At 38.8% G+C, this 19,426-nt stretch overlaps 1 protein-coding gene across 6 annotated transcripts in view; it reads left to right on the top strand.

Annotated features, from left to right (window-relative positions):
* Positions 1-19,426, top strand: part of SRD5A2 (steroid 5 alpha-reductase 2) — a 284,751-nt gene that overhangs the window by 174,376 nt on the left and 90,949 nt on the right. For 5 of the 6 annotated variants that reach the window (XR_012095257.1, XR_012095258.1, XR_012095254.1 and 2 more), the window contains one exon: positions 9,748-11,964. The exons of the other annotated variant lie outside the window; for it this stretch is intronic. The gene's annotated coding sequence lies outside the window, so the exon portion shown is untranslated. Of the gene's footprint in view, positions 1-9,747; positions 11,965-19,426 lie in introns of those variants that run through there. 6 annotated transcript variants of the gene reach the window in all.

The following is a 19,426-nucleotide window of genomic DNA, read 5'->3' as shown; positions in this document are numbered from 1 at the left end:
AGCATAGAATTTTTTTGTGTGTTTGTCTTTGCCTGTGTTTCTATTCTTTTGTTTGTGATCTAAGATAAGTTGTCATCTTTTTAAAATAACTTTCTATAAGATTTTAAAAAATAGCCTCATGGTAGCTGCGATGCAAAAGCCTATAATAGATTCACAAAAATAAAAAGGAACAAACTAAAAGATACTCCCACTTAACCACAAAGGAAGATAGTAAGAAAAGAAGGGAGGGAAAGAGATGTCTCAAAACAACCAAAAAACAGGCAACAAAACGGCAGTAGCAAGACCTTACTTATCAGTAATAACATTTAATATAAATGGCCTCAATTCTCTAATTCAAAGGCACAGAGTGACTCAATGGACAAAAAAGCAAGACCCAATTATATACTGTATTCAAGAACCCTAGTCACCTATAAAGACACACATAGGCTGAAAGTAAAAGGGTGGAACAAATATTCTATGCAACTTGAAAAAAAAAAGAGAGAAGAAATAGCTATATGTAGATAAAATACACTACAAATCAGAGACTATACAAAAAGACAAAAAAGTCACTACCCAGTGATAAAGTGGTCAATACAGCAAACGGATGTAACAATTGTAAATATCTATGCACCCAACAAAAGAGTTCCTAGTATATAAAGTAAACATTAATAGATTTAAAAGGAGAAATAGAGTGGAATACAATAATGATAGGAGACTTTAACACCCCACTGTCACTAATGGACAGATCATCCAGACAGAAAATCAACAAAGAAACATTAAACTACATACTAAACCTAGTAAACCTAACTGATATTTACAGAACATTTCATCCAACTGCTGTAGAATACACATTCTTTTAATTAGCACATGGAACAGTCTCCAGAATAGGCCATATCTTAGACCACAAAACAAGTCTAAACGAATTTAAAAACAGAAATCATATCAAGTGACCTTCCTGACTACAATGAAATAAAACTAGAAAACAAAAACAAGAAGAACCTCTGAAAAGACACAAACAAATGGATATCAAACAACCTGATCCTGAATGAGCAATGGATTAATAAAGAAATTAAGCAGAAAATTTAAAAATTTCTTGAAATAAATAAAAATGAAAATACAACATATCAAAATCTATGGCATACAGCAAAAGCAGTACTAACAGGGAAGTTTATAGCAATAAATGCTTACATCAAAAAAGTAGAAAGACTTCAAATAACCTAATGATGCATCTCAATGAACTAGAAAAGGAAGAATAAACCAAACCCCAAATTAGTAGAAGGAAACAGATAATAAAGATCAGAGCAGATATAAATGAAATGGAGGCAAAAATTACAGATCAATGCAATAAAAATTTGTATTTTTAGAAAATAAAATTAACAAACCCTTAGCTAGACTAAGAAAAAAGAGAAGAGAGAAGACTTAAATGAATAAAATCAGAAATAATAAAGAAAACATAACTGATGCAGTCAAACCCCAAGACTGGGGCTCAGCTTGGGAGGGTTCTTGGTTTTACTCAGGACAGAATTCAAGAGTGAGCTGAGGGTGAAACAAAGCAAGTTTATTTGAGCAACAGTGTATAGAAAAATGGCAGCTTCATAAACAGGTTAGGGATATCCCATAGGCAGAGTAGCACTCAGATTGAAGGCTAGCTATATTTACACCTACTACTAATTATATACTAATTAAGGGGCGAATTATTTACAAACTTTCTGGACAAGGGGCAGGGAGTTCCTAGAACCATAAAAGCTGACTTCCAGGTTGTTGCCATGATATAAACTGTTGCTGGTGGGAATGTCTTATGAAAATATGTTGTAATACTGAGTCCTACCTGTTTTTGGGTGGCTTCTTTGCTACAACCTGTTTTTATTAGCAGGGTCATGACCAGTGTTGAGAAAACAAACCCTGCTGATCTCCTACCTCATAACAAATGAGACCTCAGAAGTGCAAAGTGTCATTATTCTTTAATGAGACTATTATGAACCACTACAAACCAACAAATTGGAAAACCTAGAGGAAATGGATAAATTCCTGGACATATACAACTTACCATGACTGAATAATGATGAAATAGAAAACCTTAATAGGCTGTGCATGGTGGCTCATGCCTGTAATCTCAACACTTTGGGAGGCTGAGGCAGGTGGATAACGAGATCAGGAGATCGAGACCATCCTGGCCAACACGGTGAAACCCCGTCGCTACTAAAAATACAAAAAAAAAGCCGGGTGTGGTGGCGGGCGCCTGTGGTCCCAGCTACTCGGGAGGCTGAGGCAGGAGAATGGTATGAACCCGGGAGGGAGGCAGAGCTTGCAGTGAGCAGAAATCACGCCACTGCACTCCAGCCTGGGCTACAGAGGGAGACTCCGTCTCAACAAAACAAAACAAAAAACCTCTAAAAACAAATTACAAGTAATGAGATCTAAGCCATAGTAAAAAAATCTCTCATCAAAGAAAAACCCAAGAACAGATGACTTCACTGCTTAATTTTACCAAACATTTAAAGAAGAACTACTACCAGTTCTATTCAAACTCTTCAAAAAAATGGAAAAGAAGGAAATACTTCCAAACTCATTTTTGAGGCCGGAATTATCCTGACACTGAAACCAGATAAAGATACAATAATAAAAAAAAAAAAATAGAGGCAATATCCCTGATGAACACAGATGCAAAAATCCTCAACAAAATGCTAGCAAACTTAATTCAACAACATATTAAAAAGGTCATTTACCGTGATCAAATAGGATTTGCTCCAGAGATAGAAGGTTAGTTCAACATATGCAAATCAGTAAATATAATACTTCACATTACAGAATCCAGAACAAAAACCATATGATTATTTCAATAGAACCTGAAAAAGCATTTGATAAAATTCAGCACCCCTTCATGATAAAAAGCCTCATCAACATGAGTATAGGAGGGACATACCTTTAAAAAAGACCACATACAACAAACCCACAGCTACCATCATACTCGTGGGGAAAAATATGAAGACCTTTCCTCTAAAGACTGGAACAAGACAAGGATGTCCACTTTCACTGCCATTATTCAACATAATAGTAGAAGTCCTTGCCAGAGCAATTAGACAAGAGAAAGAAATAAAGGGCATCTGATTTGGAAGAAAGGAGTCATATTAGCCTTGTTTTGTTGGCATATAGTTGTTCATAATTCAGTAAAGTTGCAGGATACAAAATCAATGTACAAAAATCAGTAGCATTTATATGCCAACTGTGAATAATCTGAAAAAAAAAGAACACAACCTGATTTACAATAGCTATAAAAATATAAAATAACTACGAATCAGTCTAGCCAAATAAGTGAAATATCTATGTAAGGACAACCATAAAACTCTGATGAAAGAAATAGAAAAAGACACAAAAATTGAAAGCTAGTCAATGCTTTTGGATTGGAAGAAATAATAGTGTAAAATGATAATAGTACCCAAAGAAATATACAGATTCAATGCAATCTCTATAAAAAATTACATTCTTCACAGAAATAGAAAAAAAAAATCCTAAAATTTATATGGAATCACAAAAGTTGCTGAATAGACAAAGCAATCCTGAGCAAAAATGGCAAAGCTAGAAGCATTACACTACTTGACTTCAAACTTTGCTACAAAGCTATAGTAACATCAAAGAATTGGCATAAAAATAGACTCCTAGACCAATGGAACAGAATACGGTATCCAGCTATAAATCCATTCATTTACAATTAACTCATCTTTGACAAGAGTACCAAGAACATAAAATGGGAAAAGAAAAGCCTTTTCAATAAATTGTGTTATGAAAACTATATGAAAAAGAAAAACTACACCTCTATCTCTCAGCATACACAACATTTAAATAAAAATGTATTAAAGACTTACATATAAGATCTGAAACTATGAAACTACTAGAAGAAAATAATGGAGAAATGCTCCAGGACATTGGTCTGGGCAAAGTTTTTTTGGCATAACTCCTCAAAAGTACAAGCAACCAAAGTAAAAATAAACAATTGGAATTATGTAAAGCTAAAACACTTCTACAAAGTAAAGGGAGCAATCAACAAAGTGAAGAAACAATCCACAAAATGAGAGAAAATATTTGCAGCTCTCCATCTGCCAAGGGATTAATAACAAGATTATATAAGGAACTCAAACAACTCTGTAGGAATAAAATCTAATAATCCAATTAAAGAAGGGCAAAAGTTCTGAATAGACATTTCTCAAAAGAAGATATACAAATGGCCAACAGGCATATAAAAATGCTTAACATCACCTATCATCAGAGAAATGCAAATCAAAACCACAATGTGACATTATGTAATCCCAGTTAAAATGACTCGTATCAATAAGTGGCAATAACATATGCTAGCAAGGATATGGAGAAAGGGGAAAGGGGAAAGGGGAACCCTCATACATTGTTGGTAGGAACGTAAATTAGTACAGACACTATGGAGAACACTTTGGAAGTTCCTTAAAAAACTGGAAATAGAGCTATCATATGATCCAGCAATTCCACTACTGGGGTCTTATCTGTAAGATAGGAAATCAGTGTATCAAAGAGATAGCTACACTCTCATGTTTATTGCAGCACTATTCACACTATCCAAAATACAGATTCAACCAGTGTCCATCAGTGAATGAGTGATGAAGAAAATGTGCTACATATACTCAATGGAATATTATTCAACCATAAAAAAGAAGGAAATCCTGTCATTTGCAGTAACATGAATGGAAATGGAGGTCTTTATGTTAAGTGAAATAAGCCAAACAAAGAAAAACAAATATTGCATGATCTCATTTGTATGTGGGAGCTAAAAAAGTAGAACTCATGAAGATAGAGAGTAGATTGGTGGTTACCAGAGGCTTGGAAGGGAAGGGAGTAGACAAGGATAAAAGGAAATAAAAGAATATGAATGTATTTGTTACCACTAAACTGTACCCTTAAAAATGGTAAAGACAATACATTATATGTATGTATACATATATATCCTCTATAAAAAATAAGAAGTAAATATTATTCTGAGTTTTAAAAAATAAGTTTAAACATGATGTCTGTGTTTGTGTGTGTGTGTTTGGTATTTGTTTTGATTCGGGTTCTCTGAGCTTATTGGAGGTGAGGTTTAGTGTCTTTTAATATTTCTTCAAAATTCTTGACCACTGTCTCTTCAGATATGCCCCTCCATCCTCTATGTTTTCTCTCTCTAGGATTACAGTTACACATATATTAACACATTTGATATTATTCCACAGCTTTAGATGCTCTATTTTGTCTCTCTACCTTTTTTAAACCTTTTTTCTTTCTTTGTGTTTCAGTGTAACTTCTTTTGGCCTGTCTTCAAGTTCAGTGATTCTTTTCTTAAAACTGTCCAGTCTATTAAAAAGTCTGTCAAAACAGTTCTTCGTCTCTTTTATCATGTGTTTTATTTCTAGCACATCCATTAAACATATATATATATATATATATATATATATATATATATATGTATTTTTTTGCAGTTGCAAGATTGAATAGAGTGAAAACAGAGCTCCCATAAAATGGGAGGGGACCCAAAGGGGGTTTCTGTTGCCGGCTTGAATGCCTGGGTTTATATCCCAATCATTGTCCCTCCCCCTGTGCTCTCAGGCGATAGATGATTGGCTATTTCTTTACCTCCTGTTTTTGCCTAATTAGCATTTTAGTGAGCTCTCTTTACTACCTGATTGGTCGGGTGTGAGCTAAGTTTCAAGCCCCATGTTTAAAAGTGGATGCAGTCACCTTCCCAGCTAGGCTTAGGGATTCTCAGTCAGCCTAGAAAATCCAGCTAGTCCTGTCTCTCAGTACTGCCTCTCAACAGGAAAACCCAACTGCTGTTGGGGAGGTTGGCTGACAACCGCTCTTAACTGCTTCCTGCTGAATTGAGGCATAGCAGGGCTTGTGCCATTGAGATTTCCTTAGGAGGGGTGCCTTCAATGTCATCAACATCGGACCGTGGGCTAGCAGGCTGGTCCAGGGGTCTGCAGTAGATCTTAGTCATGGACTGCACCTGGGGCTCCATTTGAAGAACGATTTGCAGTTTTACAGCTTTGATTCTGGAAGAGACAAACTTAACAAGGAGGTTAAAGATTGAAATGTATGACCTGCAGTGCAGGGGATTATTTCTTTGGCACACTTCACAGGCCCTGACTATCTGCTTGATAGTTTTGAAAAGGCCTGGTCCAGTAAATAATAATTTGGCCATCAGATGGGTGCTATCAATGCCTAAGTGAAAGGTTTGGTGAAGGGTTTTAAGTAATTTCTATTGGTTAGCTGCAGGCAAAAGTATTTTTCCTTTTTCAGTGGCTAGCCATCCTGAGGAGAGGAAACTATGTCCTCATGAGGTTCCCATTCTATTTCTTCTGTTGAGCACTAGGGCTTGGTTTCCTGGAGAGGATTACCCCATATTAGGGGTCCTTCGATAAGCATTTCTAATGGAGGGTCCCACCTTGCGGCTCTTTTGGCTTCAATATCCGCTTGGCAGTTCCCTTCTATTTCTTCTTTCCTTTCCTTTCTGATGACCCTGGCAGTGTAAGACTGCCACATCTTTAGGTTCCTGTACAGCCAATAATAATCTCCTGATGGCTTCCTGAAGTTTGATAGGTGTTCCTTTGGAAGTTAGGAATTCCCTTTCTCTCCATATTGCTGCGTGGGCATGGAGGACTAGGTAAGCATACTTAGAGTCTGTATATATATATTTACCCTTTTTCCTTCTAATTCTAGTGTATAATGGCCCCTGCTTTTCCTAGGATGTCTCTCCCTAACAAAGGAGTGGGGCTTTCAGGTATAATTAGAAAGGCATGTGAAAAGAGTAAAATTCCTCAGTCACAACTTAGTGACTGGGAGAAGTATCTAGTGACTGCCTGTCCTAGGACCCCTCGGATAGTGACAGATCTGGAGGACAGCTGTCCAGGACAGGAGAGTAAGACTGAGAAGGCCGTGCCAGTGTCCAGGAGACAGTTAACATCCTGGCTGTCAATGCTCAAGCATACCTGGGGCTCTGTGAGGGTGATGGCATGGGCTGGCACTTGCCCTGGGCACCCTCAGTCCTGCTGCTGGGTCATCTGGTTAGTGGCTTCTGACTCAGAGGACCTCCATCCCCTGGGGCAGTGGGCCTTCCAGTGATTCCCTTGACATAAGGGGCATGGATGAGGGGGTGGCTTATTTCTATTTGGACAATCTTTTGTAAAGCGTCCTTGTAGACCGCACTGAAAGCAAGCCCTATTAGGCATTCGATTTGCCCAGACTTTCCGTGTTCCAGAGCCTCCAAAGTCCACTTGCCTGAGGGCCATAATTCAAGCAGTGGCCTTTTTCTTATCTTGTTTGTCCCATTCCGCCTGTTCCTCCTGATCTCTATTATAAAAAACCTGAGGTTGCCAAGTTCAATAGGGTTTCTAAGTTTTGTTCCGGGCCTAAGTCAGACTTTTGAAGTTTTTATTTAAATGTCTGCAGCTGACTGAGTGATAAACTCATCCTTTAAGATTAGTTGGCCTTCAATAGAGTCAGGTGACAGAGAGGTATGCTTCCTCAGTGCCTCCCTTAGTCTCTGCAGAAAGGCAGTAGGATTTTCTTCCTTTCCCTGTGTTATAGTGGGCATCATTGAATAATTTATAGGCTTCTTCCTAGTTTTCCTTAGTCCTTCTAGCACGCAAGTCAGTAAATGCCTGCAAAACCAATCTCCATGTTCTGGTTCTGCATCCCAATGAGGGTCTACACTGGGAACTGCTTGATGGCCTGTGGGGAATTGTTCTCTTTCCTCTGTTGTCATCCTATCAATTGACCTGACTGAGATACCAGAGATCACCAAACTCTCCGGCCTCAGTTATGGCGGACCAATTATTAGGCAATTCTCATAACTCTGCTTCCAAAAGAGTCTCCCTATCAATTACTGAACACCCATTGTGATTTTTCCTCAATCACCTGGGAGGAACCATCTATCCTTCTATTCTGAAGGGAGTTCCTTCTAGGTCTGGTCAGACCTTTGTATGGTAATTAAGATTTAAATCCCCTGTTAGGAAATCTGCTGGGTTAAGGGAATTTTCAGTGGTTAATGTTAAATCACCTTTTTCTAACAGAATAGCCCCATACTTTAAGATTTTTGAGTTAGTAAGCTACCTTTTTGCTTTTCTGACTTAGAGTAATTCTGAACTGGTGAGGTGTGCTCACAATGAGGTTTCCTCGAAAAGTTACTTTTCTACTTTCTTCTGTTAGCAAAGCAGTTGCCGCTACAGATTGAATGCATTTGGGCCATCTGCGGGTTCCTGGGTTAAGGATTTTTGATAGGAAGGCATCAGTGTTTGAGTGTTATAAAATGTTCTTAAATGTATGACTTTTTTCTCAGTATCAAACCAAATTAAAAACTTATTGGTGAACCTTGTTTAAGCTAGGGTGGTGCTTGGCCAGAACAATACAGGACAACACTGCCCCCAATGTCAATCTACAAGACGCTGAATAGTAAGCACTAACCATCTACCCATGGAGAAGTTTCATCCTAATTGAGCTAAACACTAGTCACTGGGTTCCATGGTTCTTCCATGACCCATGGCTTCTAATACCTAATGTAAATGACAAGTTAATGAGTGCAGCACACCAACATGGCACATGTATACATATGTAACAAACCTGCATGTTGTGCACATGTACCCTAGAACTTGAAGTACAATTAAAAATAATAGTAATAATAAATTAATTAATTTAAAAAGTGAAAAAAAAAAAAAACAGTTAGAAAGGATGAATAAGACCTAGTATTTGCTGGCACAACAGGGTGAGTATAGTCAACAATAATTTAATTGTACATTTTAAAGTAACTAAAAGAGTGTAATTGGATTGTTTGTAACACAAGGGATAAATGTTTGACATGGTGGCTACCCCTGTTTTATGTGATGTGATTATGCATTCCATGCCTGTATCAAAGCATCTCATGTGCCCCATAAATATATACACCTATTATGTACCTACAAAAATTAAAATAAGAAAAAACAAAAACAACAAAAAAAGAAAATTTCAGGCCAATATCCTTAATGAATGTTGATGCAAAAATCCTCAATAAAATACTGGCAAACAAAATCTAGCAGCCCATCACGAAGCTTATCCAACATGATCAACTTAGCTTCATCACTGGATGTAAGGTTGGTTCAACACATGCAAATTAATCAATGTTATTTATCACGTAAACAGAACTAAAGGCAAAAACCACATGATTATCTCAATTGATGCAGAAAAGGGCTTCAATAAAATTCAACATCGCTTCATGTTAAAAACTCTTACTAAAGTAGATATTGAAGGAACATACCTCTAAATAATAAAAGCTGTAAATGACAAACCCACAGCCAACACCATACTAAATGGATAAAACCTGAAAACATTCCCCTTGAAAAGTGGCCCAAGACAAGGAGGCCCTCTCTCACCACTCCTTTTCAACATAGGAGACTCCAGAAAATCCCAATTCAAAGGTCAGCACTCTCAAAAATCAAAGGTAGATAAGCCCACAAAGATGAGAAATAATAGATGCAAAAACACTAAAACCGCAAAAACCAGAGTGCCTCTTCTCCTGCAAATGACTGCAGGACCTCTCCAGCAAGGGCACAGAACTGGGCTGAGGCTGAGATGGTGGAAACATAATTAAGGTTTTTGCATTGTTGAAATTTGCATTTGATATTGGAATACATTCCTAAGTAAATGTGGTTATGTTATATATTATTTTAATGCACATTTCTTGCTTTTTTTTTTTTGCAAATGACTTATTACTTGCTGTTTATTTTATATTTATCTTAGAGCATGGAAAGGATGTTAGACAAAAAGCAAACTCGAGCGATTTTCTTATTCGAGTTCAAAATGGGTTTTAAAGCACTGTAGACAACTTGCAACGTCAACAACACCTTTGGCCCAGGAATGGTTAATGAGTGTACAGTGAAGTGGTGGTTCAAGAAGTTTTGCAAAGGAGAGGAGAGCTTTGAATATGAGGAGCATAGTGGCCAGCAATCAGAAGTTGACAACGACCAATTGAGAGCAATCATTGAAGTTGATTCTCTTACAACTACACAAGAAGTTGCTGAAGAACTCATTTGGCATTTGAAGCAGGTGAAAAAGGAGGTGAAAAAGCTTGATAAGTGGGTACCTCATGAGCTAAGTGAAAATCAAAAATATTGTTTTGAAGCATCATCTTCTCTTATTCTATGCTACCAGGAATCATTCTCAATCAACTTGTGATGTGTGATTTTATTAGACAACTGGTGATGATCAGCTCAGTGGTTGGACTGAGAAGTACCAAAGCACTTCCCAAAGCCAAACTTATATCAAAAAAAGGTCATGCTCACTGTATGGTGGTTGGCTGCTGGTCTGATCTACTACAGCTTTCTGAATCCCGGTAAAACCATTACATTTGAGAAGTATGCTCAGCAAATTGATGAGATGCACTAAAAACTGCAATGCCTGCAGCCAACATTGGTCAATAGGAAGGGCCCAATTCTTCTCCACGACAATGCCCGACTGCACATTGCACAAACAATGCTTCAAAAGTTGAATGAATTGGGTTACGAATTTTTACTACTTCTGTCATATTCATCTGACCTCTTGCCAACTGACTACCACTTCTTCAAGTATCTCAACAACTTTTTGCAGCACTATGTACAGTAGAAAAGGCATGGAATCAACCTAAATGCCCATCAATTATAGATTGAATGAAGAAAATGTGGAACATATATACAATATGGAATACTATGTGGCCAGAGAGAGGAATGAGATCATGTCCTGTGTAGGGACATGGATGGAGGTGGAAGCCATTATCCTCAGCAAACTAACACAGAAACAGAAAACCAAATACTGCGTGTTCTCACTTATAAGTGGGAGCTGAATGATGAGAACACATGGGGGAAAACAACATGCACTGGGGCCTGTCAGAGTTTGGAGTGAGGGGAGGGAGAGCATCAGGAAGAATATCTAATGGATGCTGGGTGTAATACCTAGGTGATGGGATAATCTGTGCAGCAAACCACCGTGGCATTTGTTTACTTAGGTAACAAACATGCATATCCTGTACATGTACCCCTGATTTAAAATAAAAGTTGAACAAAAAATTAAAAAATTACATACCTGGCAGGGCACAGTGGCTCATGCCTGTAATTCCAACTCTTTGGAAGGCGGGGGGAGGAGAATCACTTGAGGCCATGAGTTTGAGACCAGCTTGGCCAACATAGCAAGACCTTACCTCTACAAAAAATAATTTTTAAAAAATTAGCCAGGCATAGTGGTATATACCTGTAGTTCTAGCTACTCCAGATCAGAGGCTGTGGCAGGCAGATGGCTTGAGTCCAGGAATTCAAGGTTGTAGTGAGCTATGATCATGCCACTGCACTCTAGTCTGGGTGACAGAGTGAGACTATGTCTTTAAACAAAGCAAAACAAAACAAAACAAAAACATATCCCAGAAAACTGACAATTTACATTCACACAAAAAACTATAAATTAATCTTCATAGCAGCTTACTTGTAATAACCAAAACCTGACTGAACTGCCTTTCAAAGGATGAATTAATAAACAAACTGTGTGGTATTCATGTAATGGAATACTACTCAGCAATAAATATGAACAAAATATTTATACTACATGGATGAATCCTCAAAGAATTATGCTGATTGAAAATCCCAAATGGTTACATACCACATGATTCCATTCAGATAATCTTACTGAAATGACAAAATTTACAAATAGAAACAGATTAATAATTTGTGGGTGTCAGATGTCAGAGATGGGAGATGAGGGGCATTGGAAAGGGGTAAAGTGGGTGTGACTATGAGAAGGCAAAACAAGGAAACTTTGTGGTGATGACACTATTCTGTATCTTGATTGTATCAATGTCAATAATCTGGTTGTGCTATTGTACTGTAGTTTTGGAAGATGTTACTGTTGAGGCAAACCAGGCAAAGAATGCACAGGATCTCTTTCTAATACTTTTTAAAATGCATATGAATCCATAATGGTCTCAAAATATAAAATTTAATTTAAAAAATCCATTATATTTACTATCTGACCCTTAAAAATTATATATATTATATATAATTTATATCATATTAATTATATTTATATATAATTTTTATATATCTTTTTAAGGGTCAGTAAATATAATGGATTCTTTAAATTAAATTTTATATTTTGAGATGATCATGGATTCACAAGCAGTTTTATAGAAATAAATAAATATATATAAAATATGCATGTAAAATTACCTGGTGGATATGCAGCCCATCCTTTCCTCTAGATAGCGGTTCTCAAAGAGTTCTCTACAGAGACCTTTTCAGAGCATTTAAGTGTCAATACTATTTGCATATTAATACAAAGACCAATTATACTAAGTATACACTAATGTAGGCATTACTAACGTAGGTATACTAATGTAGGTACCTTGGAGATATTGTGGGTTCAATTCCAGACCACCACAATAACGCAAATATCGCAATAAAGCAAATCACATTAAAAAAATAAGTGCTAGCGATTTTTGCACATTGATTTTGTATCCTGAGACTTTGCCGAAGTTGCTTATCAGGTTAAGAAGCTTTTGTGCCGAGATGATGGGGTTTTCTACATGTAGAATAATGTCATCTGCAAACAAAGGTAGTTTGACTTCCTCTCTTCCTATTTGAATGTACTTTATTTCTCTCCTGCCTGATTGCCCTGGCCAGAAATTCCAATACTATGCTGAATAGGAACGGTGAGAGAGGGCATCCTTGTCTTATGCCAGTTTTCAAGGGGAATGCTTCCAGCTTTTGCTCATTTCAGTATGATGTTTGCTGTGGGTTTGTCATAGATGGCTATTATTTTGAGGTATGTTCCTTCAGTATCTAGTTTATTGAGAGTTTTTAACATGAAGGGATGTTGAATTTTATCAAAAACCTTTTCTGCATCTCAAGATGGATTAAAGACTTAAATGAAAAACCCAAAACTATAAAAACCTGGAAGACAACATAAGCGATACCATTCAGGACATAGGCACTGACAAAGATTTCATGACAAAGATGCCAAGGGCAATTGTAACAAAAGCAAAAATTGACAAATGAGATCTAATTAAACTAAAGAGCTTCTGCACAGCAAAAGGAACTCTCAATGGAATAAACAGATAACCTGAAGAATGGGAGAAATATTTTGTGAACTATACATCTGACAAAGGTCTAATATCCAGCATGTACAAGGAACTTAAACAAATGTATAAGAAACAAATGAACAACCCCATAAAAAAGTGGGCAAAGGACATGGACAGATACTTTTCAAAAAAAGACATACATGTAGCCAACAATCTCATGAAAAAAGCTCATCACTGATAATTAGAGAAATGTAAATCAAAACCACTATGAGATACCACCTCACACCATTCTGAATGGCTTTTACTAAAAAGTCACAAAATAAGAGATGCTGGTGAGGTTGTGGAGAAAAGAAAGCAATTTTACACTGTTGGTGGGAGTGTAAATTAGTTCAGTCATTGTGGAAGACAGTGTGGCAATTCTTCAAAGACCTAAAGACAGAAACACCATTTGATTTAGAAATTTCATTACTGGGTATATGCCTAAAGGAATATAAATCATTCTATTATAAAGACACGTGTGTGTATGTTCATTATGGCACTATTCACAATAGCAAAGATCAACCTAAATGCCCATCAATGATAGCCTGGATAAAGAAAATGTGGTACATACTTAGAAATAGAATTGCTGGGTCATGTGGTAACTCTAAACTTTTTGAGGAACTGCCAAATTGTTTCCCAAAGTGGCTATACCATTTTACATCCCCACTAACAATGTATGAGAGTTCTAATTTTCCTATATCCTTGTTAACATTTGTTATTGTCTGTCTTTTTGATTATAGCCATCCTGAGAAGTGTGAAGTGGTTTCTAAATGTGATTTTGATTTGCATTCCCTTAATGACTAATGATGCTGGGCATGTTTTCATGTATTTATTGGCCATTTGTATATATGCTTTGAAAAATGTTTATTCAGATTCTTTGCACACTTAAGAATATTGAGGGGAAAATTATTAATTCACTAATAATTGTGTATATTTATCAGGTACAATGTGATGTTTTGATCTGTGTGTACATTACAGAAATGTTCAATTAAGGTAATTAATGTATCCATGAACTCACATATTTATCTCTTTTTTTGGTGAGAACATTAAAAATCTAGGTAAGCAATTTTGAAATATACCACACATTATCAACTAACTGTGGTCACTATGCAGTTTACTAAAACTTATTTTTCCAGTCTAACTAAAACTTTGTATCCTTTGATCAACATCCTCCCTTTCTTCCTCTCTCCCTCTTACCCTCAGCCTCAGGTAACCACCCTTCTACTCTCTGTTTTTATGAGATTAAATTTTTTAGATTCCACGTATGTGTAAGATCGTGTGGTATATGTCTTTCTGTGTCTGGTTTATTTTATTTAAAATAATGTCTTCCAGTACCATCCATATTGTTGCAAATGATAGAATTTCCTTCTTTTTAAAAGCTGTATAATATTCCATTGTGTATATATAACATATTTCTTTGTCCATTCATGTGTTGATGAAAACTTAAGTTTGATTCCATATCTTGGCTATTATGAATAATGCTGAAAATGGGAGTGCAGATAACTCTTTAACATATCAATTTTATTTCCTTTGGATACTGATATGATTTGACTGTGTTCCCACCCAAATCTCACCTTGAATTGTATTAATCCTCATGTCAAGGCAAGGCCAGGTGGAGATAATTGAATCATGGGGGCAGTTTCCCCCATACTGTTCTTATGGTAGTGAATAAGTCTCACAAGATCTGACAGTTTTATAAATGGGAGTTCCTCTGCACAAGCTCTCTTGCCTGCTGCCATGTAAGACTTTACTCTGTTCCTCATTCACCTTCTGCCATGATTGTCAGGCCTCCCCAGTCATGTAAAACTGTGAGTCAATTAATCCTCTTTCCCTTATAAAATACCCAGTCTCAGGTATGTCTTTATCAGTATCATGAGAACAGACTAATATAGTACATTGGTACCAGTAGAGTGGGGTGCTGCTATTAAGATACCCAACAAATGTGAAAGTGACTTTGGAACTGGGTGACAGGCAGAGGTTGAAATAGTTTGGAGGGCTCAAAAGAAGAAAGGAAAATGTGGGAAAGTTTGGAACTTCCCAGAGACTTGTTGAATGTGTTTGACCAAAATGCTGATAGTGATATGGACAATAAGGCCCAGGCCAAGGTGGTCTCAGATGGAGATGAGGAGCTTTTTGGGAACTGGAATAAAGGTGATGCTTGTTATATTTTAGCAAAGAGACTGGCAGCCTTTTGCCCTTGTCTGAGAGATCTGTGGAACTTTGATCTTGAGAGAGATGATTTAGGGCATCGTGGGGAAGAAATTTCTAAGCAGTAAAGCATTCAAGAGGAAGCAGAGCAGGAAAGTTTGGAAAATTTGCAGCCTGATGATGCAATAGAAAAGAAAACCTTATTTTCTGGGGAGAAATTCAAGCAGGCAGCAGAAATTTGAATGAGTAATGAGAAGCCAGATGTTAATCTCCAAGACAATGGGGGAAATGTCTCCAGGGCATGTCAGAGACCTTTGTGGCAGCTCCTCCCATCACCAGCCCAGAGATCTAGGAGGAAAAAATGGTTTCCAGGGCTGCACCCAGGGGCCCCCTGCTGTGTGCTGCCTCAGGATCTGGTGGCCTGTGTCCCAGTTGCTCCAGCCATGGCTATAAGGGGTCAACGTACAGCTCAGGCTTTCAGATGTTGCAAGTCCCAAGCCTTGGTGGCTGTATTAGTCCATTTTCATGCTGCTGATAAAGACATACTTGAGATTGGGTAATTTATAAAGAAAAAGAGGTTTAATGGACTCACAGTTCCTTGTGGCTGGGGAAGCCTCATAATCATGGTGGAAGGTGTAAAGCATGCCTTACATAGTGGCAGGCAAGAGAGAATGAGAACCAAGGAAAGGAGTTTCCCCTTATAAAACCATCATCAGATCTCATGAGACTTATTCTCTACCACAAGAACAGTATGAAGGAAACTGACCCCATGATTCAATTATCTCCCACCAGGTTCCTCCCACAACACATAGGAATTATGGGAGCTACGATTAAAGATAAGATTTGGGTGAGGACACAGCCAAACCATATTTATTTTGTACCTGGCCCCTTCCAACTTTCATGTACCCACATTTCAAAACCAATCAAGCCTTCCCAACAGCCCCCCAAGTCTTAACTCATGTCAGCATTAACTCACAGTCCACAGTCCAAAGTCTCATCTGAAGCAAGGCAAGTCCCTTTCACCTCTATAAGCCTGTAAAATCAAAAGGAAATTGGTTACTTCCTAGATACAGTGGGGGTACAGGCACTAGGTAACTACAGCCATTCCAAATGGGAGAAATTGACCAAAACAAAGGGGGCTACAGGCCCCATGCAAGTCCAAACTTCAGTGGGGCAGTCATATCTTAAAGCTCCGAAATGATCTTCTTTGGCTCCATGTCTCATATCCAGGTCATGCTGATGCAAGAGGTGGGCTCCTATGGCCTTGGGTAGCTCTGCACCTGTGGCTTTGCAGGGTACACCTCTCCTCCTGGCTGCTTTCTTGGGCTGACATTGAGTGTCTATGGGTTTTCCAGGTGCACGCTGCAAGCTGTCAGTAAATCTACCATTCTGGGATCTGGAGGATGGTGGCCCTCTTCTCACAGCACCACTAGGCAGTGCCCCAGTTGGGACTCTGTGTATGGGCTTCAATCCTGCATTCCCTTTCCACACTGCCCTAGCAGAGGTTCTCCATGAAGACCCCACCCCTGTAGCAAACTTCTGCTTGGACCTCCAGGCATTTCCATGCATCCTCTGAGATCTAGGTGCAGGTTCCCAAACCTAAATTCTTGGCTTCTGTGCCCACCCCTGCAGCAAACTTCTGCCTGGACATCCAGGCATTTCCATGCATTCTCTGAGATTTAGGTGCAGGTTCCCAAACCTAAATTATTGACTTCTGTGCCCTGGCAGGCTCAACAACATGTGGAAGCTGCCAAGGCTTGGTACTTGAACTGGCAGGCTCAACAACATGTGGAAGCTGCCAAGGCTTGGTACTTGAACTCTCTGAAACTATGGCCTGAGCTGTACCTTGGCCCCTATTAGCCATGGCTAGAGCAGTTGGGATGCAGGGCACCAAGTCCCTAGGCTGCATACAGCAGGGTGGCCCTGGGCCTGGCCCATGAAACCATTTTTTCCTCCTAGGCCTTTGGGCCTCTGATTGGAAATGCTGCCATGAAGACCTTTGACATGCTTTGAAGACATTTTCCCCATTGTCTTGGGGATTCACATTTGGCTCCTCATTACCTATACGAATTTCTGAAGATGGCTTGAATTTCTTGTCAGAAAATGGAGTTTTCTCTTCTATCACATTGCCAGGCTGGAAATTTTCCAAAATTGTATGCTGTTTCCTTTTTTAAAACTGAATGCTTTTAACAGCACCAAGTCATGTCTTGAATTCTTTGCTGCTCAGAGATTTCTTCTGCCATATACCCTAAATAATCTCCCTCAAGTTCAAAGTTCCACAGATCTCCAGGGCAAGGGGAAAATGCCACCAATCTCTTTGCTAAAACATAGCAAGAGTCACCTTTACTCCAGTTCCCAACTAGCTCCTTATCTCCATCTGAGACCGCCTCAGCCTGGGCCTTATTGTCCGTATCACTATCAGCATTTTGGTCAAAGCCATTCAAAAAGTCTCTGGGAAGTTTCAAACTTTCCCACATTTTCCTGTCTTCTTCTTAGCCCTCCAACCTGCTGCAACCTCTGTTACCCAGTTCTAAAGTCACTTCCACATTTTTGGGTATCTTAACAGCAGCACCCCACTCTACCAGTACCAATTTACTGTGTTAGTCTGTTCTCATGCTACTGATAAAGGCTTACTTGAGACTGGGTAATTTATTATTCTTTTTTTAAAAAGAGATTTAATAGACTCACAGTTCCACGTAGCTGGTGAGGCCTCACAATCATGGCAGAAGATGAAAGGCATGTCTTACATGGTGGCAGGCAAGAGAGAATGGGAACCAAGTGAAGGGTGTTTCCCTTTATAAAACCATTGGACCTCATGAGACTTATTCACTACTATGCAAACAGTATGAGGGAAACTGCCCCCATGATTCAATTGTCTCCCACTGGGTCCCTCCCACAACACATGGGAGTATGGGAGCTACAATTAAAGATGAAATTGGAATGGGGACACAGCCAAACCATATCATTGGCTTACATGGTGCTAGGGGTGCAGGTGCACAGAAGTCAAGAATTAAAGTTTTGGAACCTCTGCCTAGATTTCAGAGGATGTATGGAAATGCCTGGATGTCCAGGCAGAAGTTTTCTGCAGTGACAGAGCTCTCATGGAGAATCTCTGCTAGCGCAATGTGGAAGGGAAACATGTGGTTGAAGCCCCCACACAGAGTCCTGACTGGGGCACTGCCTAATGGAGCTGTGAGAAGAGGGTCACTGTCCTACAGACCCCAGAATGGTGGATCCACTGACAGCTTGCCTGTGTACCTGGAAAAGCCACAGACACTCAATGCCAACCCGTGAAAGCAGCCAGGAGAGGAGCTGTACCCTGCAAAGCCACAGGGGCAGAGCTGCCCAACGCCAAAGGAGTCCACCTCTTGCATCAGCATGACCTAGATGTGACAAATGGAGTCAAAGGAGATAATTTGGGAGTTTTAAGATTTGATTGCCTCACTGGACTTTGGACTCATATAGGACCTGTAGTCCCTGTGTTTTGGACAATTTCTCCCTTTTGGAATGAGTGTATTTATCCAATGCTTATGTCCCCACTGTATCTATGAAGTAACTAACTTGCTTTTGATTTTACAGGCTCACAGGCTGAAGGGACTTGCCATGTCTCAGATAAGACTTTGGACTATGGACTTTTGAGTTAATGCTGAAATGAATTATGACTTCGTGGAACTGCTGGGAAGGCATGATTAGTTTCAAAACGTGAGGACATGAGATTTGAGAGGGGACAGCTGCAGAATAATATGGTTTGGCTGTGTTCTCACCCAAATCTTATCTTGAATTGTAATAATCTCCACATGTCAAGGGTGGGGCCAGGTGAAGATTAGTGAATCATGGGGATGGTTTACCCTATACTTTTCTTGTGATAGTGAATAAGTGTCATGAGATCTGATGGTTTTATAAATGAGAGTTCCCCTGCACACGCTCCCTCTTGTCTGCCACTATGTAAGACGTGTCTTGCTTCCCCTTCACCCTCCACCATGATTGTGAGGCCTCCCCAGCCATGTGGAACTGTGAGTCCATTAAGCCTCTTTTTCTTTATAGATTACCCAGTCTTGGGTATGTCTTTATTAGCAGAGTGAGAACAGACTAATTCAGGTCCATACCCAGAAATGGAATCACTGGATCATATGTGTATTCTATTTTTAGTTTTTTGAAGAACTTCCATACTACTTTCCAAAATGGCTATAC

The sequence above is a fragment of the Chlorocebus sabaeus genome, chromosome 14 (genome assembly GCF_047675955.1).
Source record: "Chlorocebus sabaeus isolate Y175 chromosome 14, mChlSab1.0.hap1, whole genome shotgun sequence".
NCBI classification, from domain to species: domain Eukaryota; kingdom Metazoa; phylum Chordata; class Mammalia; order Primates; family Cercopithecidae; genus Chlorocebus; species Chlorocebus sabaeus.
The sequence above is the reverse complement of the archived record's forward strand: the minus strand, read 5'-3'. Positions and strand labels throughout refer to the sequence as shown.